Raw genomic sequence first — 20163 nt, 5'->3', positions numbered from 1 at the left:
CCATCAGATCTGGTATCCAGTCTAGAGCAAATGATGTCAGCCTTTGATGAAATGGTGTGTCCAATTATTAACGTCTTTTCTGTCCCAATAAATGGTTGGCTTGTAGGAAATAGGTATCAACAAAATTACTGACAAACTCAGTCCTTTAGGGAAATTTTCACCATTATGAAAATTCTAGAAGCTAGCTTGTTCAGAAATAAAGCATGAGAAAGCCAAGTTAAAAGGAATGACAAATTAAAGTTAACAGGGCATGAAATAAAAATTTTCAGGTGTGATGATTACATATTCTTTCTTTTTTCTTTATAAATAAAATGGTTTATGCCTACAACATTTTATTAAATATTAATTAATTTCAATTAACATGATTAAAGCTCTAAATATCATGTAAAAAGGGGTACTATTTTTTTTCTGAGAACCTTTATAAGAATGGCAGCTCTTGTACTTACAAAGTATGAAAGCAAAATAGTTGAAGCAACTTTTTAAACAAGTCTTGGTATTTACATTCTGATGTTGCTTTCTTGAAAGTTTCTGTGATAATACTGTGCAGATAAAAGCTGAATTCATGTAGTTTCACACTCAACCTGCAAAGATTATACATGCAATTATATCAATATAATTACGTTCTTTTTCAATTATAACAATAACATGTGCTTTAAAAATTAAATGGATCAGCCTGAGCCTTTCATTTTTTTAATTCAATCTGATACATGTATATACATGTTGATAACCTAAGACTTTGTACATTATGCTTGATCAACCCCTGACTCTTTAAACAATATGTTCAAATCTGTAATACATGTAAGTTTAATTTCACTAACAGTGCAAATGTTGGACATTGAAGAAGGTCAGCTTCCCCCTCCTCACATTTTTCCTCAAGAGAATGAAGAGATTGGATGTAGGTGCAGAACTTAAAAGCATTTTGAGTGTAAAAAAGGGAAAACTAATCTTTAAAAATCTTGAAAAATTTGTAACAGACACTTTGACTATATGTAAAAGGAAATTCCGGTCAGGTGCTCTACCAAATGAGCTATCTGACCACCGGCAATCGAACCCCATTGACCACCACATTCCTCCCTTCCTAAAGATCTTTGGGCCCAAAAGATCCGAACCCTGATTCATCCCTGGCAGGTCTCTCACCTGCCAGTTCCTGGGCATGGCACCAAATGTAACGGGATAGGAGAAAATGCAGCGGACCAATCAGGGATTTGACCCGCGCCCCTGAAACTGCTAACTGAGGGCTTTCACAGATCCAGCACAGTACCCTGATAAAGGTATATAGCTTGATAAGGCTATATAGCGTTATCAAGGTACATGTATTACAAATGGACTTGTTTAATCCTCGAGCGAAAAATCTACTAGACCTAATACTGTTGGGAATAAATACAACAACTGAATCAGAAATACATAGTGATGTTGGTAATCTGTCTTACCAGTGTTCATTCACTATTCCCTCGTTTTCGTTTATTCTCAACGTCATCATCTGTTTTCATATGGAGACCATTTTTTCCTCAATTTCTCATACGTGCCCTTTCTCTACGAAATTTCCCCCATCGCCTCGTAATTAAATTTAAAATCATAGGCATTTACTAAATTATCTACTTTTATTAGTGAATTGCTAGAGAGACGAAGTAGGCACAATCTACTTTAAAATAATTTTCTATGTGTCTTCCTTCAACATGTTGAAAATGCGAACGCCAAGTTTATCAAGGAGGAGAGGCCATTCACAAGTCACTGAAAAATTCAGTTTTTCTGTCCCTGGGTCACATAGACAGTCTGATCTTGGCGATTTTGTTGCCATTATTCGATTCTCATCCTTTCACCTACTGTCCTACCGTACCCACGTTGTTTTCCTTTGTAAAGCAAAGTTTGTTGTCACAGAACTGTTCTGCGAATTTCGCAGAAGGATAAATCTTACGGTCAACTAGGCCGGGCCTCAGGGCCCCTGCAAATAGTTCGTGATTTTGCGAAGTAATAACACATTTTAGGAACTCTTCAGGCATTAAAGGCACAAAAGTGAATTCATCGATATCAATACGGAGGCCTCAGGTCACCTTATATATTGATTGAGTTTTATAACAATAATATGTTTTACGGTGTGACCGCTAGGGCGAGCGCAGTTGTACCATCAAAAACACTCTAAAAATTGATCAGCCACTTCAAACATCAAGCTGCACGAGAAATCTCGACTAGCTGTGACGTCACACGACGTCACGGAGCTCGTCGGAGCTTACGGAGACAGCCGAGCGTCTGTTTTCAACTATAGACCTAGTGCAATTTTGGTTGAAAGACATTGTGGAGTTAGTTTTGTTTCTTTGAAAGAATTCTACCAACTGATCTAACGTTTTAGGCTTTTCGTTATTATTTATTTCCTTATTTATTTGGGTATGCAGGAATTCTGGGAATGTTGCACAGAGAAATTGGCTCTCGTATGTACAGATTTCAATCCGAATTTCCTCTGTACTTACACGTTAGTCTATTGAGCTCGCTGCGCTCGCTATATTGTGACCTCTGGTCCCCCTACTGATGTACAATATAAGATTACCTCTGGTCCCCCTACTGATGTACAATATAAGGTGACCTCTGGTCCCCTGACTGAAGAACAATATAAGGTGACCTCTGGTCCCCCTACTGATGTACAATATAAGGTGACCTCTGGTCCCCCTACTGATGTACAATATAAGGTGACCTCTGGTCCCCTGACTGAAGAACTATATAAGGTGACCTCTGGTCCCATAACTGATGTACAATATAAGGTGTCCTCTGGTCCCCCTACTGATGTACAATATAAGGTGTCCTCTGTTCCCCCTTCTGATGTACAATATAAGGTGACCCCTGGTATTCCTACTGATGTCCCCTCCTGATGTACAATATAAGGTGTCTTCTGGTCCCCCTACTGATGTACAATATAAGGTGTCCTCTGTTCCCCTTTCTGATGTACAATATAAGGTGACCCCTGATTTTCCTACTGATGTACAATATGAGGTGACCTCTGGTCCCCCAACTAATGTACAATATAAGGTGTCTTATGGTCCCCCTACTTATTTACAATATAAGGTGACCTTTGGTCCCCCTACTGATGTACAATATACGGTGGACACTGGTCTCCTGACTGATGTACAATATAAGGTGACCTCTGGCCCCCCTACTGATGTACAATATAAGGTGTCCTCTGGTCTCCCAACTGATGTACAATATAAGGTGGCCTCTGGTCCCCATATGATGTAGAACAGAAAATGACATCTGGTCTCCATTTTGATGTAAAATATAAGGTGACCTATGGTCGCTCTAAAGATGTACAATTTAGAGCGACCTGTGGTCTTATTTACTCTTTGTTACCTCTGGTTTCCATATAAAGATCATGGGAACAAGCGGAAGTTTTATATTGTACATCATTAATAAGGATTTCATGCTTCACAAATTGTTGTATATGAATGAGATAAAAGTAGTCTTATGTTGTATATTATTACCATGTGACAAAGTTGTAAGTAAGCAATCATTTAAAATTATGGTATGTGTAGAATTATTTTTCAAATCCTCTCCAAAAAAAATTGCGATCCTAATTTTTTGACAGGGAAAAAAGTGCACAATTTCTCCGAATTCTATACATGTATGTAATTGGAATTTGGAGGGTTACTCAACTTGCTTTCTTCAAATGCATTATATGTATCCCAAAAGTAAATAACAATTGGTGCATTTTTTAAAGTTTTATTTCTTTTTGTTTTAAATTTAGTTTTGATTGGTTTATGAATTTGATGTCATAATTCCAGGGAAAGGGGAGGAGAATTCCATGCAGCACCAAACTTTGCAATACAGGGGGAACATCTTCTTTGTAAAATAAATAAATTCAGAGGTTTACTAAAAAGTGTTAATGTGATGAAGTCGCCTATTGAAGCATGACCTCATGAGGAGAACAAAGGAGACATTAGATAATTTATTAACAAATAATTATTCCATTATGTTAAAGGATTGGTGAAAAGTCCGAGCAAAATGAAGAAGTACGGGGAGGTAGGGGGCACGATCTTTACCTCCCCTATTCTCTTTAGAGAAGTGGACAGGCTATCGCCTACATCCATCTACATGGATGTAGGCGACAGCCTGTCCACTTCTCTAAAGAGAATACATCCTCCCCTAGCTTGTTAGAAATCTGCGAATTCAGAGACTAAACCATCCGCTTCGTTTACTCTGAGTCGCTTACTATTAGTAAGGAGATCAGAGGTTAGACACTGTGTTATATACCTGGTAGATATTATAACCTTACATGGAGTAATAAAATCATAGGATAGATCACAGGTCACCCAACATATTCCATAAATGTTAAACTCTTATACATGTATATCCTATGTCATAATTTGCAGTTAATGTTGCTCAGCACCCCCCCTCCCCATCTCTACCTTTTCTAATACCCATCACATGGTTATTCCTTTGACAAAAATAAATTTTCTGGGTTTGTTTACACTGTAAAAAGGCTTCACAGTATTACAAGTTATTCTACTTTCACTAATTTACGTATGCAACGCACTACATTTTGTAGCGGAGTAAACAGGCCCGATAGTCGTGAACTGAGCAGGGGACCTAAGGTCCTAGTTGAGCGTACGTTTTATCCTTCTGCGCGAATTTCCCAGAGTTGGAATTTTTTATGGCATCTCGATCCCGATAAAATTTCCCAATTTTAATTTAAAAAGTTCTCGCACAATCTTTATGACCAACGGTTACCGAAATTCTCAGTAGTTCAACTGTGTAAAAACATGCATTTTACTTTTTTTTCTTGAATGCATGTTTGCTGTTGACATGAAAGACATTAATTGAAATGAATTTATTGAAGAAATTCTTGCTTTAAAAAATGATGTTTTTTTTTTATAACGATCAAATTCTAAAGAGAAAATCAAATATATTTATTTAACGATGTCTATCTGATTTCATTCAATAAAATGCTGATTTTTTGCTTGGGTAGTCCTTTTCTTCTTGTTCAAGTAATTTAACTTTGGGGGTTTAAATATCCGATAACACAATCAGTATTCTATACAAAATCAATACACTAAAGTTATGAAAATTCATATTTTGGAATGTTGTGAAAGGATTAGATACTTATTCATCTCATTATATGAGGTAAAATTTAAGAGAAATGTGTCTTTTTTAAGATATTTAAAAATATCCCTTCCAAAAGTTTTAAGGAAATTTTTCAAAGGCAAAAAGGAGAACATTGTTGGCAATCCTTACTATGAATTCGATCTATACTGTATAAGTCTATTTTTGTAACATCAAAACACAATCGAGTCTTTGGTTAGCACTTATTACAGTAACCACTCTAGAATTACGTTATGAACATTGATGCATTAAGAACATTGTAAGCCCGACGTGTCTTAAAACTAAACGTACAAAATATAGAAATCTTCAGTCCATAAAGTAAAGCTTTATTTATTAAACCTGTAACATTTTGTTAAATGTACTAAAAATTGGCAAGGAAGCAAAGTATATTTCCATTACAAAAAAAAAAAACAGCATGTTAATTAATGAGCAGATCAGTGTTTCGCTTTTTGACAAAAGACGACCAATTTACCATTGTAAAGCCAACTTTTAAAATAAGTTTTTTTAGCTCACCTGAGCCGAAGGCTCAATGGAGCTTTTCTGATCAAAATTTGTCCGTTGTCTGTCGTCGTTGTAGTCGTTGTCGTTGTTGTCGTTGTTGTCGTCGTTGTCGTAAACTTTTCACATTTTCATCTTCTTCTCAAGAACCACTGGGCCAATTTCAACCAAACTTGCTACAAAGTATCCTTGGGTAAAGGGGATTCAAGTTTGTTCAAATGAAGGGCTACGCCCTTTTCCAAGGGGAGATAATTATGAATTAGAGAAAAATTAATGGCAATTTTAAAAAATCTTCTTCTCAAGAACCACTGGGCCAGGAAAGATGAATCTAATGTGGAATCATCCTAAGGTAGTGTAGATTCAACTTTGTTCAAATCATGACCCCCAGGGCAAGGGTGGGGCCAAAATGGCCGACCCATGTTTTACATAGGAATATATAGGAAAACTCTTCAAAAATCTTCTTCTCAAGAACCGCTGAGCCAGGAAACTTGACACTCATGTGGAATCATCCTCAGGTAGTGTAGATTCAAATTTGTTCAAATCATGACCCTCGGGGCTAGGGTGGGGCTAAAATGACCGATCAAAATTTTACATAGGAATATATAGGAAAAATCTTCTTCTTAAGAACCATTGAGACAGGAAAGATGAAACTCATGTAAAATTATCTTCAGGTAGTGTAGATTCAAGTTTGTTCAAATCATCATCCCCAGGGCTAGGGTGGGGTCAAAATGGCCGACCCAAATTTTACATAGGAATATATAGAAAAATCTTAAAAAATCTTCTTCTTAAGAACCATTGAGACAGGAAAGATGAAACTCAAGTAAAATTATCTTCAGGTAGTGTAGATTCAAGTTTTTTTCAAATCATGACACCCGGGGCTAGGGTTGGGCCAAATTTACTGACTCAAGTTTTACATAGGAATACAGTGGACCTTCAGATATCCGGACGCCAGATATCCGGATGCTTCAGTATCTGGACGAAAAACAGAATTTTGAAATATTATTTTGTCTTGTTTAACTGGTGATTCAGTTATCCGGACGCTTCACATATCCGGACAAATTGACTGGGAACCAAAGCGTCCGGATAAATGAGGGTCCACTGTATATAGGAAAACTCTTTATAAATCTTCTTCTCAAGAACCACTGGGCCAGGAAAGATGAAACCCATGTGGAATCATCCTCAGGTAGTGCAGATTCAAATTTGTTCAAATCATGACCCCCAGGGCTATAGTGGGGCCAGCCAAAATGGCCGATCAAAGTTTTACATAGGAATATATAGGAAAAATCTTTGAAAATCTTCTTAAGAACCATTGAGACAGGAAAGATGAAACTCATGTAAAATTATCTTCAGGTAGTGTAGATTCAAGTTTGTTCAAATCATCATCCCCAGGGCTAGGGTGGGGTCAAAATGGCCGACCCAAATTTTACATAGGAATATATAGAAAAATCTTAAAAAATCTTCTTCTTAAGAACCATTGAGACAGGAAAGATGAAACTCAAGTAAAATTATCTTCAGGTAGTGTAGATTCAAGTTTTTTTTCAAATCATGACACCCGGGGCTAGGGTTGGGCCAAATTTACTGACTCAAGTTTTACATAGGAATACAGTGGACCTTCAGATATCCGGACGCCAGATATCCGGATGCTTCAGTATCTGGACGAAAAACAGAATTTTGAAATATTATTTTGTCTTGTTTAACTGGTGATTCAGTTATCCGGACGCTTCACATATCCGGACAAATTGACTGGGAACCAAAGCGTCCGGATAAATGAGGGTCCACTGTATATAGGAAAACTCTTTATAAATCTTCTTCTCAAGAACCACTGGGCCAGGAAAGATGAAACCCATGTGGAATCATCCTCAGGTAGTGCAGATTCAAATTTGTTCAAATCATGACCCCCAGGGCTATAGTGGGGCCAGCCAAAATGGCCGATCAAAGTTTTACATAGGAATATATAGGAAAAATCTTTGAAAATCTTCTTAAGAACCATTGAGACAGGAAAGATGAAACTCATGTAAAATTATCTTCAGGTAGTGTAGATTCAAGTTTGTTCAAATCATGACCTCCGGGACGAGGGTGGGGCCAAAATGGCTGACCCAAGTTTTACATAGGAATTTATAGGAAAACTCTTTAAAATCTTTTCAAGTATTCAAAGCCATGATTAGTGATATTCATATGGAATCATCCTCAGGTAGTGTAGATTCTAGTTTGTTCAAATCATGAACCCCAGGGGGGTTAAAATTCAAGCCCTCCCCCCACCTCAGTAAACTTTCAGTTCTGATCTGATATGTGCTTTTTCCTAGCCAATGTGCTCAGGTGAGCGCTGTGGCCCCTGGGCCTCTTGTTTTAATTTGTATGATTTTATTCAATTGAGCCAAGTTTGACAATCAGTCTTTAAATCGTGGAATTATGAATTTTGTCAAGAGGATATATACCGGTATACATTAAAAATAACCAACAACACACAAGTCTCCAGACTGCATCCGAGAGGTCTATACTGGACATACTAAGCAATTCTCTTTTCTCATTCTTTTCTTTTGGACACAAACATTCAAATGAAAAATATAACATTGTATATAGATAGTGTTTGGAATTGAGTAGTAGTACAAGTTGCCTATATTTGTTTCTCTTATGACTTTACTATTTTCGTTGATCTGTGGAAGGGACAGGACGTCCCGAAAATGAATTAGATTTTTATTGTTCGCGTCTTTGGTCATTTTAAAGCTATACATTTTCCTTCTAAGAAGCTTAAGATCAGACACAAAGGTTTCACTACTGGCTTTTAAAACCCCTGTCTGTATGAAAATCCACTGTCTTTCTCTGTATCTTACAGCATTTACACAGTATTCTACTGTATATCTACAGTATGCTACGGTATGCTAGCTCTGTATATACAGTAAATCTCTGTATGCCACTGTATGTATCCCCAGCATGCCACAGTTACATACAGTAGGCCCCGATACGCCTACAGTATGCCACTGTATGGCTACTGTTTCCTACAGACAACTACGGTAAACCACAGTATATGTCCCAGTACGCCCCTGCATATGTTCATTGAAGCAAAAAGAAGAAGTTTACACACTCCCAGAGCACTGTACGGTTACCTAAGATGTGGGATTATCAATTAAGTACACAAAGTTACTTATCTAAAAAAAAAAAATTGAACATTATTTTAAACACATTGTAGTAATTTTTTTAAATTTGTTAGGATATTTATTGTGTTCTTTTATAACTCTGAAATAACTATGAAAAATAAATAAATCATTGCTTCAAAGAATATTTATCTATCAATTTTTAAAATTAATTATTTAATTATTCTTTGGTTTGATTTATTAGTTAATTAATTTATCTATTTATTTTGCAAACACCTATTTCATCCATAAAATACTTGGAGTGACTTTGTAACTTTTGAAAAAAAAACACGGCTGGGGTAATGCTGCGTTTTGGAAAATTGTAGTTATTAAAATTGATATAGTTTCTTTGAAAAAATAAATATAATTAATTAACGGCATGAAATTAATCATTTTAAAAACAAATAAATCTATTTCTTGACAAATAAAGAGCTGCATAGTAGACACAGCACAAAATAAATAAGGTGAAGTGGTAAGTGAAAATTAAATAAAATAAATGACTTTAAAAATACTAAATTAATAAATGAACTAATTATTTATCTTATGTGTTTATTTGTTTATCAATTTATCTACAAAAACATAAATAAACAAAATAAATTAAAAAAAATATCTATTTTTGTAATTGACAAGACAACAAAGTGGTGAAATAAACATCCCCCCCCCAATTGCTTTTTTTAGTTTTATTTTTAAATGAAAATAATTTCTCCCTAAATATGCTACAAAGTATTTTTTAAGGATATTAAAACAAATTTCAATTATTTTACGTTCATAATGGATATCAAAATATTCGTCAGATTATGCACAATTTTAATTTGTCAATTGCAATTTCATATTTTTACTTTGTTTTGATGGAAAAAAAAAATCATTTTTTAAAACCGTAACACGATTATAAAAAAACTTCAAAGCCATTGATTGTTTACCAGTGTCATGGGGTACACAGTAATGACAACGATTGTCTTTTTCTTTGACTACTATATCTTGTTTATTTTGTGACAGAGAGCGACCGCGTCCACTCTGCGGATGATTGAAATAACATTTTTCTCTTTGTGAGAAAACCGTTTTTGTTAAACAAAACAAAACAAAATAAAAGTATCAAAAAAGCTATTGACAGGTTAAGATTGTGCATAATGAGACGATTATTTTGATTACCAACACGAAAGTAAAATAAATAAAAGTAGTACAAATATGCTTCTAAAAGACTTTGAGAGACATTTTAGCGGAAACTTGTTTACATTAAATAGGCCAAATAAATCCAACTTTTGGGATTATAATTAATTAATTTGTTTGTATCGTCAATTTTAAAAATAAATAGATAAATATATTGTTCTTTTTACAATGATAAAATACGTGCTTTAAATAACTTTTATTGATTTATTCACTAACCATTTAAAATCAATTATTGAATTGATTTTAAAAACTAAAATTTTCTAAAATGCAGCACTACTCTTGTTGAGTAGGTGTGTGTTTGTGTAATGTTTTTCTCTAAAAGGTACAAAAAAGCCATTTCAAGTATTTTATGGATTAAATAGGTGTTTATAGAAATAAATAAATGGTAAATAAATAATTTATCACCATAAAAATGTCAAACTTTTTAATTATATTTCTTAAATTGACAATACAACAAAATAATCAATTATTTATATCCCCAAAAAAGAGATTTTTTAGGGTTTTTTGTATTAATATTTTTATCCTTAACTATGTTACAAAGTATTTTTTAAGCATATTGAAACAAATATCAGTTATTTTATGTCCATGATGGATATCAAAATAATCGTCAGATTATGCACAGTTTTAATTTGTCAATTGCAATTTCATATTTTTGCTTTGTTTTGATTGAAAAAAAAAAATCGGTTTTCAAAACCTTCACACGATTATGAAAGAACTTCAAAGCCATTGATTGTTTACCAGTGACATGGGGTACACAGTAATGACACCTATTGTCTTTTTCACTGACTACTATACCTTGTTTATTTTATGACAGAGAGCGACAGTGTCCACTCAAAAAAACACGGCCGGGGTAATGCTGCGTTTTGGAAAATTGTAGTTATTAAAATTGATATAGTTTCTTTGAAAAAATAAATATAATTAATTAACGGCATGAAATTAATCATTTTAAAAACAAATAAGTCTATTTCTTGACAAATAAAGAGCTGCATAGTAGACACAGCACAAAATAAATAAGGTGAAGTAGTAAGTGAAAATTAAATAAAATAAATGACTTTAAAAATACTAAATTAATAAATGAACTAATTATTTATCTTATGTGTTTATTTGTTTATCAATTTATCTACAAAAACATAAATAAACAAAATAAATTAAAAAAATATCTATTTTTGTTATTGACAAGACAACAAAGTGGTGAAATAAACACCCCCCCCCCAATTGGGTTTTTAGTTTTATTTTTAAATGAAAATAATTTCTCCCTTAATATGCTACAAAGTATTTTTTAAGGATATTAAAACAAATTTTAATTATTTTACGTTCATAATGGATATCAAAATATTCGTCAGATTATGCACAATTTTAATTTGTCAATTGCAATGTCATATTTTTACTTTGTTTTGATGGAAAAAAAAATCATTTTTTAAAACCGTAACACGATTATAAAAAAACTTCAAAGCCATTGATTGTTTACCAGTGTCATGGGGTACACAGTAATGACAACGATTGTCTTTTTCTTTGACTACTATACCTTGTTTATTTTGTGACAGAGAGCGACCGCGTCCACTCTGCGGATGATTGAAATAACATTTTTCTCGTTGTGAGAAAACCGTTTTTGTTAAACAAAACAAAACAAAATAAAAGTATCAAAAAAGCTATTGACAGGTTAAGATTGTGCATAATGAGACGATTATTTTGATTACCAACACGGAAGTAAAATAAATAAAAGTAGTATAAATATGCTTCTAAAAGACTTTGAGAGACAGTTTAGCGGAAACTTGTTTACATTAAATAAGCCAAATAAATCCAACTTTTGGGATTATAATTAATTATTTTGTTTGTATCGTCAATTTTAAAATTAAATAGAAAAAATATATTGTTCCTTTTACAATGATTTAATACGTGCTTTAAATCAGTTTTATTGATTTATTCACTAACCATTTAAATTATTCAATTGATTCAAAAACTTTTTTTTTAATGCAGCTTTACTTTTGTTGTTAGGTGTATGTGTGTGTGTGTTTTTTTTTTCCAACAGGTACAAAAAAGCCATTCCAAGTATTTTGTAGAATAAATAGGTGTTAGAGAAATAAAAAAAAAAATGGTAAATAAATAAAATAAATATTTAATTCATCACCTTAAAAATGTCAAACTCTTTTATAATATTTTTTAAATTGACAATACAACAAAATAATCAATTATGTTTTTATATCCCCGAAAGTTAGACTTTTAAGGGTTTTTTGTATTAATATTTTTATCCTTAACTATGTTATAAAGTATTTTTTTAGCATATTAAAGCGAATTTCAGATATTTTACGCCCATGATGGATATCAAAATAATCCTCAGATTATGCATAATTTTAATTTGTCAATTGCGATTTCATATTTTTACTTTGATTTGATTAAAAAAAAGCGGTTTTCAAAACCCAAACACGATCATGAAAGAACTTCAAAGCCATTGTTTGTTTACCAGTGACATGGGTACACAGTAATGACACCTATTGTCTTTTTCACAGATCATTATACCTTGTTTATTTTATGACAGAGAGCGACCGTGTCCACTCTGCAGCTGCTTGAAATAACATTTTCTCTTTGTATGAGAATTGATTTTTGTCATACAAAACAAAATAAAAGTTTCAAAAAAGCTATTGACAGGTTAAGATTGTGCATAATGAGACGATTATTTTGATTACCAACACGGAAGTAAAATAATTAAAAGTAGTATAAGTTTGCTTCAAAAAGACTTTGAAACACATTTTAGCGTAAAATTATTTACAAAAAACTAGCCAAATAAATCCATCTTTCGGGTATACATTTAATAATTTTGTTTGTATATTCAATTTAGAAATAAAAAAAAAGTTTTTATGCAATGATTGATTACATGCAATTAATTAGATTAAATTTTTTTAAGAACATCAATTAGTTAAAAAAAAAAACAACAACAAGAATTAACCCCGGCTGTGTGTGTGTGTGGTTTTTTTTTTTTCTTTCTTTTTTTTTTTTTTTTTTTTACAAAAGTTACAAAGTCACTCCAAGTATTTCATGGATGAAATAGGTGTTTGCAAAATAAATAGATAAATTAATTAACTAATAAATCAAACCAAAGAATAATTAGATAATTAATTTTAAAAATTGATAGATAAATATTCTTTGAAGCAATGGTTTATCAATTTTTCATAATTTTTTCAGAGTTATAAAAGAACACAATAAGTTTCCAAACAAATTATTAAAAAAAACTACTATGTGTTTAAAGTAATGTTAAAAAATTTCTTAGGTAAGTAACTCTGTGTACTTAATTGATAATCCCACATCTTAGGTAACCGTACAGTGCTCTGGGAGTGTGTAAACTTCTTCTTTTTGCTTCGATAAACAATACAGGGGCGTACTGGGGCATATACTGTGGCATACCGTAGATGTCTGTAGGAAACAGTAGCCATACAGTGACATACTGTAGGCGTATCGGGGCCTACTGTATGTAACTGTGGCATGCTGGGGATACATACAGTGGCAAACAGAGATTTACTGTATATACAGAGCTAGCATACCGTAGCATACTGTAAATATACCGTAGATTACTGTGAAAATGCTGTAGGATACAGAGAAAGACAGTGGATTTTCATACGGACAGGGGTTTTAAAAGCCAGTAGTGTTTTGAAGTGTTCTTGTTACTAATTGGTGCTCTCTCTCTCTCTCTCTCTCTCTCTCTCTCTTCAAGTGTGTAACTGTATTTATAAGATCTAGAGGAACATATAGTTTGTAATTCAACATTTGTAAAATGAAACGTATGCTCACTGTTCCCTTTCTAAAGAGGAAATTCTCCAGAATAAATTTTGCCTTCAAGCAATATGAGCTGCACTTTTGAGAATTTGATTTTGTAGGAAAGTGTGTTAATTATGAATAATTGTTTGTAATTTAAACCCTTATGAACGATAAATCCTAAATAAAGTTTAAAAATGTTTCAGAAGAAATGTTTCTGTGCATGTACAATCGAACATACAGTATTATATATGAAATCATTATTGTACAATAATCTAATTTGCTTCAATCAAAGCTTATAAAGAGTTCTTTCATTGCAAATATGAACAACAGAAGTTTATAAATGTTCTAGTTTTCTGTCATTGAAATAGTTTTTTACAAATTTGCAACAAATTTGCAAATGTCAAACAAGCAGTTAGAAAATTTTGACACTGCAACCGATCAAGGTGAGTCCGATCTCCCCCAGAAAAGGGTAATAGTAATGTGTAATGGTAATGCATTGTAATCATTACATTTTTTTTTTTCAAACTAATGGGGTGTAATATGTAATGTACGGAAGCCCGTTGGTGCCACGTACGAAAAATATTTTATCTGGCGGCCGCCAGATATTAAGTGGCGGCCGCCACATAATTTATATGGCGGCCGCCACTTATGTATCTGGCGGTCGCCACTTATTATTTGGCGGCCACCACTTAATATCTGGCGGCTGCCACATAAATTATTTTGTGAAATGTGAGTGTTATTGTGTCTTTATTGGGTTAAGATATGATGGATGTTGACACAGCCGCTGCTTATTGATAAAAAAAATTAATTCTTAAATATTGGAACACCATTCTTGGAAATCCAGAATGCAAAACTTTATTTAGTTCTCAAATCAAATATTAATCTGCTCTATGCGAAAACATATCTACTAGAAGTGTGGTTTGGAGTGTCGGGTCCTAATAATCTCTTACAAGTTTGGTTGATTTTCACACTGTATCCACCTCTGAAATAACACATTAAAACATGCGCGCTCATCAGGTAGCCAAAAAATATATGTTATCTGGCGGACGCCAGATAAAGTATGTGGCGAGCGCCAAATATTATGTAGCGGCCGCCAGATAAATATGTGGCGGTCGCCAGATGTTATATAGCGGCTGCCATATATTAAGTGGCGGCCGCCAGATAAAATGTTTTTCGTACGTGGCACCAACGGGCTTCCGTATGTAATGGAGCCATCTTTCAATTACAAATAGTTGTAATGTAATGCACTCTACTTTAAAAAAATGCCAGTAATGACCAATTCCTTTTCAATTACATTTTGTATTTTAGTCTCTTCTTATGTTTGAATCTGAAACAAATATATATCACTGAGAAGTTATTCTTTTTATTAATAATGTTTGAGTCTTAAAATAAAAATTCTATATCCTACCATTTTTTGATATCATTAAATGGCAATTAATGCATGTAGATATTAGCTAAATAATTCTTTTAATGGAAATCTTCTTGACAAGACAATTGTAAAATCAATTAAAGATAACAAGAGGAAAATATAAAAAGAAATAATCAGGTTTTAAAGTAAGATACAAAAAAGTGACTTTAATACATATATAGTGAGACTTCCAGTTAAATTAAGATACAATTATATTTTTCTATTTTTCCCCTTTTCACTCTGGTAAAATGGACTTTGTAAATATGATACAAGGTCAGTATGATTTATTGTAGACACAAAGAGAAACTAAGGCAAAATACAAATATAGACTGATACGTTGACCATTATTTATTTTTGGTAGCTTTTAAAGGCCTCAAAATTTAAACCCTATATCTAGGTACTTGTAATTATCACCTTTGGTTGTGTGTAGCTTAAAGCCTCATTGATTATACCTGTTAAGCTTGATCTGTGGATAAGTTTTTAATACGATACTCCTTTTAGATTTATAGCATTATCTGTTTACATAAAAAATCTAGTCGGAAATGTTTAATACACAATTTATTTAAAATAAAACAACAACAGAGAAACTAACATCAGATATTGAACAAAACTACAACATTGAATGTGTTCTAATCCATTTTCTTTGTCAACTGTAGATTGGATTGGTAAACTACACGAAAATGATACATAAATCCAAAATCAAACTAGTGCTAATTGTAACGGGGACCGTTACAGATGTTACGCAAACGCTCCCCATGTCCCTTTTCATGCCTTATTCCTCTCAGACCTTTTATAGATATGCTAAGTATCCAACGATTTCATTTAAGAATGTAAAAGTTACAATGATATCAACTATATGTCGTTTAACATTTTGCATGTGCGCACACGTACATGTACATGCATATGCAAGATGATTATGGCTTGTTGGATAAGCGATTAACATATCTTTCTATCCCGTGAATCAAAGAAAAAAGTACATATTTAAAGTTACCAATTTTCAAGCAAATGTCATTTTTTAATTTTATTTCTCTAATTATTTTAACATTGGGCTCAAAGTTTGTTTTATTCCGACAACAAGGCAGGGTTAAAGTCGACTAAGGGTATCACGCCGATAGCTAACCAATCAAAATGAACTTATTCAATAGTAGTTCCATACATGGAAAAGGGATTTTTCTTTCTGTTCGGAATTTTTTTAATATTTTCTCTCAGGCCATTTTGACAACGCTGGTACCTGTGCCTAGTAAATTTTATATACTTTGTAAATAAATATATAAAGGTTTTTGACCGGAACTATTCATTTTTTCCAATACATAGGGGGCTTCTTTCTGGGGTTTACAAGAGATGTTTAAAAAGATATTCGTGTCAGCTAATGTGACCAATATTGTTTAACACATTCTTATTAATATTTTTTTTCATGAATGCAAATATCTGATTATTTTACGAAGGAGCGTACCTGTATATTGATTTTTAATATACCGAAAATCGCTATTTCTGGGGATTGCGTAATTCTAAAAAAAAAATTCAAATAAATTTCAAAGGTTAAATAAACAAAAGATGCTTGGTATTAGAATTTTATTTCAAATCAGTAGAATTGAATGCTATTAACGACATCTAAATAAATAGGCTATAAAAGGCTGATACCGAGATATACCAACTTTGTTCAACTGCACTTTAATTTTAAACACGACAGGATTTGTAATTTTTTCCGTATAGATTAATAATTTCTATATACTTTGAAAACTCAAATCAAATATTTTAATACACTATCCTCGAGCTTTTTTCTGCAGTTTTCCTGAAATTTTGTGTGGGTCCGAGGTGTTATTTGAGTTTAACAGCGATTCTCTACGTTGCCATTAATTTGATTTGTTTGGTTGTTGCGGGGGGAGGGGGGGTATTTTTATTCTTGACCAATTTAACGCTGGAGTTGAATCTTATATCTTGCTCCATGAACTTAAGATTGATCGTGACTTTGGATGAAAGGTCAAGGTCATTAAAAACCACAACCTCTTTAATTTCTATCCTGCCACCCGAAATAAACTCTGAAAGGTGTTTCTAGATACATGTACATGTACTTCATGTTTCTTTTACCCTTAAGGTCGATTTCAAGTTCATAGGTCAAGGTGATTTTGGTATATAGGTAATATCAACATTTTATTCAGGTTACCAGTGACCTTGACCTAAGTTTCAAGGTCAAGGGTAAAAAGATCTGCATGCTTCAGTATGTTACATGTCTTGACATTTAGAAGTTCTTTATTTTGCAAGAACATCACAAACTCAAGTAAACTGTCGTTTAATGCATTGTGTGCGGCTGCATGTGCATGTGCATGCACGTCCTTGTATTTACTTTTGATAGTTGTATAATGTAGGCATTCATTATATCTATTCATATTCGAAATTTCACCCTGTATTATTAAAAACCAAGACAGTTGTAGGCATTTAAAGTCTAAGCCAATCAGATTGCAGCACACGTGCATGTGCGTGTGTTCATGATTATTCTTAATATATATTTTGCTGTAGATCTTCATAATGTATGGCTATGTTCAAAATTTCGAAGGATTTTGTAAGAAAACAAAAAAGATATTTAGACTTTTAATTTTAGCCAATCGGAGCGAAGTGCAAGTGCATGCGCGTAAGATCTTGCTATTTTGTCCATGTCATCATGTGTATACTACTAATATATCCATATATAATGAGTTTCCAAGCATTTCATCCAAAATTTAAAAAGTTACGGCTATATCTATTATATTGGTCATTTCACGTGTTACACGTGTGCGCACACGCACGCACGTGCGCGCAAAATGACCTTCGTTCCGCACATCTACATAACATACCTAGTGACCCTAAAAAGGTTTCACCTAGATCGGATGTGTAGTTTATGAGAACACTCGCGGACAAAAAAGTACCGGAGAACAAAGAAAAATTCAGAAAAAGTAAAAACAATATGTTCCCAAACTTCGTTTGGGAAACATAAATACCGCTCTGATTTATAAATCTGAGGGAAACATATTAATCGAGCAAAAAGTGTGAAAGTTAATTTATAGGTATAAATTGTGTGGTCATACAATTCCCAATTCCTTGCAATTGTAGTTATCATATTTTCAGCTGTCTTCCTCACAGCCTTTTCTGTTTGCAGTTGAATCTCAATTATGTAACCTTAAATAGCCAAGCTTTCCAGCATAGATCAACTACATTAGTTTATTTCCCCTATTTACTTCATCCTCTAAAACCATTTAAGACTTGCGGAGTGAGAAGTACATCTTTACGTCGCGGGTTCGAATCCACAGCGGAACATGTACATTCCAATTTTATTTGAGATACAAAGAGTATATATGTTTTAAACAAAATTTGTTCTAAGACTTTTTCTATTGCTCTGATGAATAGCATACAACATAAATAAATGCATGATGTTTTGTGCAACTTCTTCATAATTTAACTCTAGTGAAATAATTTAACCCCCCATCCCCCAATGTCAGCGTTTATAACTTATCAAGCTTATAGGTTCTATGGACACTAGCGGATTTAAGTGGGGGGGGGGGGGACAGCCCCCCCCCCCACTAAAATTGACAAAATTAACGTTGATCACAGTTTCGTATAGGAAATGTAAATATGTATACTTGGTAGACCTCATTTTTACCCTACAAAATCTCTAGAATCGAGGAGCTTCCGGGGGCTTCGCCCCGTGGGTCCCCACTAGGGCTTTGCCCTGGAGCCACTAAGAGCCTCAAGGCGGCACCCAGACCCCTTGCCTACTTTTGGCGCCCCCTCTAACATCAATTCTTGGATCCCCGCCTGATGGATATTGATGACATTAGTCAGGCAAGCTTTTTGAAAAGCTGTTACTTGTAGCTTCAGTAAACTTGTTATTGGTCATTATCCGCTTGAGGACATTCACAAAATTTCGCATAAACTGAGATATATTAAAGGCGTCCATTAAAAATTCCCAATTTTCACAAACATTTAAAGGCCAGAAAAAAGAGTAAAAAGGTGTATTTTTACCATGTTCGTGTCAATATGCAATAGAAATACAGGACCAGAAAATATCCTTTTGTTATTTTAGGGTGAATATGGTTGGTTTCCAAGCATCACTTTTCCATCTGCTGTAGGTAATAATTGTATCATTAATACTAGAGGTAAGATTCATAAAACTAGTTATCATATGTATCGGTCATTTTTTTAAATGAAGATAAGAACTTTTTTTGTCATCTTAAGTTGATAAATTTTGCCCAAGTCTGTGTGGTTTTTTTTTTTTTTTTTTTTGAATTGCTATCATTTGCTCTCTACCATATTCAAAATAATTTAATTGACATTTTATCAAAAAAGTATGTAAGAGAGGACCAAAACATAGCGACGTGAGCAAGACAAAAAATACTTTAAGCAATATTGAAAGAATATATTTCTATGAACAGAGCAAACAAGAATGTCAACAGTCTATTCCATCTATCAGTATAGTGTCTTCATGTCCAAAAGATAGACCTGAGTGGATAAGAGCTAAGGAGAGAAAGCGGTGTGACCTTATTGCTCAAAACTGTTCAAAACCGGATAAGTTTGAATACCATTGTGTCGGAAGTAAACATCTAGATCAGTTGATAGAGGTCTGCAGTCCTGTCAAGCTTATTGTTGGTGTGTACCTATCATTTTACAGTAGCAGTGTTACATAATTATAATGATACTCTACCAATAATCTCTGTGGAAATTCTGCTAAGTTTTTGATCTGACGCCTCTGTGGGCAGAATCTTCACAGAGATTATACATGTATATCAGTAAACATTTAGTTGAAAGGACACAATAACGGAGGTTTTCCTTTCAGGAATCCAGGAATAAGAATAGTATGATCATTAGCTTTTCAAAATAAAATATGTTTTCGTTAACGTCAAATCTTACCAGGGAAAGAAGAAGCAATGCTTTGTTTGGTTTTGAATTGATGTACAATGTGCATTGTCTGCATATTTGTACGACTTGACGTAAAGAATTTTTTTAGTTCTTATTAAACATTCAGTCTTTCATGTAATGACCCTTTACTGTGTCTTCTTTTTCTGTTACCTAGGATTGTGATACAGCTAGATACTTATGATAATAGTTCCAGATGGCCAGTTTATACTGTATACAGGGTTATTTTCGCCCCGT

At 33.4% G+C, this 20163-nt stretch overlaps 1 long non-coding RNA gene across 1 annotated transcript; it reads right to left on the bottom strand.

The window, feature by feature from the left end:
- LOC134259328 (uncharacterized) lies at positions 1 to 1639 on the bottom strand. Its single transcript, XR_009990330.1, has 3 exons — positions 1431 to 1639; positions 447 to 581; positions 1 to 99 (listed from the first exon to the last, which is right to left on the bottom strand). It is a non-coding gene; the product is annotated as an uncharacterized LOC134259328 (long non-coding RNA).
- Between the last annotated feature and the right edge of the window lie 18524 nt (positions 1640 to 20163).

This window comes from Saccostrea cucullata, unplaced genomic scaffold, assembly GCF_032062105.1.
Source record: "Saccostrea cucullata isolate Sc308-1 unplaced genomic scaffold, CSIRO_AGI_Scuc_v1 ctg684, whole genome shotgun sequence".
NCBI classification, from domain to species: domain Eukaryota; kingdom Metazoa; phylum Mollusca; class Bivalvia; order Ostreida; family Ostreidae; genus Saccostrea; species Saccostrea cuccullata.
The sequence above is the reverse complement of the archived record's forward strand: the minus strand, read 5'-3'. Positions and strand labels throughout refer to the sequence as shown.